The sequence below is a fragment of the Octopus bimaculoides genome, chromosome 6 (assembly GCF_001194135.2).
Source record: "Octopus bimaculoides isolate UCB-OBI-ISO-001 chromosome 6, ASM119413v2, whole genome shotgun sequence".
Taxonomy (NCBI): Eukaryota; Metazoa; Mollusca; class Cephalopoda; order Octopoda; family Octopodidae; genus Octopus; species Octopus bimaculoides.
Window position 1 is genome coordinate 91,921,265 of NC_068986.1, and position 2,409 is coordinate 91,923,673.

Genomic DNA, 2,409 nt, shown 5'->3' on the forward strand with positions numbered 1-2,409 from the left:
ATATATATATATATATATACATATATACACATAATAAATATGCATATGTAAGTTGTGTTTGGTGGTTACAAACATGTATACACATGTAAAAGACATAGGTCAAGGCTTCCTGTGTGTACCTTAACACCAGCTTAGACACACGTCTGAACAAATTCCATAATCACAGAAAGCTTTTGTCCCTTTTTATTACATTACTCTTTAATTTTTTTTTTTTTGCTACTTGTTATTAATTTCTTTCCATTCTTCCTGCCTTCCGCCATTTCTTTGTAGTCCTTTTCACATTCATACTTTCTTCCTTTTCTTTTTCATTCATTCTCTGCTTTCCCTTTCTTTTCTTTCAAGATCTTCATCTTCTTTAGGTGACGAGCTGGCAGAATCCTAAATATCCCAAGGAAAATGCTGAGCAGCATTTCATCTGTCTCTATGTTCTCAGTTCAAATTCTGCCAAGTTCAACTTTGCCTTTCATCCTTTCAGGGTTGATAAAATAAGTACCAGTTGAGCAATGGGGGGGGGGTCAATGTAACTGACTAGTCCCCTTTCCCCGAAATTGCTGGCCTTGTGCCAAAATTTGGAATCAATATTTTCATCTTTCTCTTGTTTTCCAAATTTTTATACTTTCTCATCCTCTCTTTAATTTCTTTTTTCTTTTTCTCTATAACTCGTTCCTCTCCTTCTTTTCCTCTACTTTTTCTTTTATATCTTTCAATATTTGTGTGTATCTCTTTCTTTACATTCTTTCATATCCTTCCTACTCTCTTTCTCATTCATTCTTTCTTTCTTTCTACTGTTCTTTCTTTCATTTTCTCTTTTTCCGTTCTTTCTGTTTTTGCTTTCTTTCATTCTTTCTTTTGTCCTTTTGTGCTTTCTTCTTTATTTTGTATTTTTCTTTTTTTTTTCCTTCCTTTCTTCACTTCTTTCTTTCTTTCTTTGCCTTGCAGCATTTGCCTGCTATTCTATATTCTGAGTTCAAATCATGCTGTGGTCACTTTTACTTTTCATCTCCCCAGAGTCAATAAAATAAAGTACCAGTTGAGTACTCCAGTGTCGATATAACTGACTAATATTTACCCTGGTTTGAGCCTAAATCAGAAAACATCAAGTTCTTTCTTTCTTTCCTTTTCCCATTTCTGTTTCCCTCTTTCTTTCTCCCCTTCTCTCTTTCCCCATTTTTTTCATTTTCTCTAACCTTTTTATCTATGTTTTTATACAGACATACTAAATTCAAAGATTTCTTGAATATTTTCTATACATTATGTCTTTCCATAGTCAATAAAATAGATAGCTAAACAGATGGCTAGATAGATAGAATGATAGATAGATAGACAGACAGACATATAGATAGATAGATAGATAGATAGATAGTAGTAGTAGTGGTGGTGGGGGTAGTACCAGCTGCAGTAGTTGTAGTGGATTGAGCTTACTTTTTATCCTTCTAGGATTGATAATTTATTAGTACAAGTTATACTCTGTGTGTGTGTGCGTGAACATACATGACTATTCTTCCGTTATTGCTGGCTTTGTATCTAAGTAAAACAAAAAGAAAACGATCAATACTATTGTTGTTACATTAATTTAGTAGTACTCTTAACAAAATGTATTTAGTTACCTCCCTTTACATTCTGACTTCAAACTCCATGAAGTAAACAGGTCTTTGATTCTTCCAAGATTTATAAAATAGGTACCTGTAGGATTGGTATGACACGTTTCGGCACAGCCATTTTGGCGCTGCCTATTTGCTGTTACTCGTTCGATGCTGATTTATTTGACATCAGACACTTTAATATTTTTCTCGTTCCATCTCTCTCCCAGTCTTACTCGCACCCTCTCTGTTTATGATGTGAGCATCTAGTTACATTTGTATGGACGTGTAATAGCTCTCATTCTCTCTGACTGTATGTTTATATTTTTGTGTGTATGTTTGCCTCCATCGAACATCCAGTCAGCTGTGCCAAATCATCAGCATCATCCAAACAGCTTTACCCAATTGTCTCATTCTACAATGAACCACAACTGCTGCTGGATTTCTTGTTGTTGGCACTCCGTCGCTTCAGACGTCGAGGGTTCCAGTTGATCCGATCAACGGAACAGCCTGCTCGTGAAATTAACGTGCAAGTGGCTGAGCATTCCACAAGCACGTGTACCCTTAACGTAGTTCTCTGGGATATTTAGCGTGACACATTGTGACAAGGCTGACCCTTTGAATTACAGGCACAACAGAAACAGGAAGTAAGAGTGAGAGAAAGTCGTGGTGAAAGAGTACAGCAGGGTTCGCCACCATTCCCTGCTGGAGCCTTGTGGAACTTTAGGTGTTTTCGCTCAATAAACACTCACAACGCCCGGTCTGGGCTACTGGATAATATAAACTTAAATATACAACCACTTAACATGTTTTGACCTTTTGAGATCCA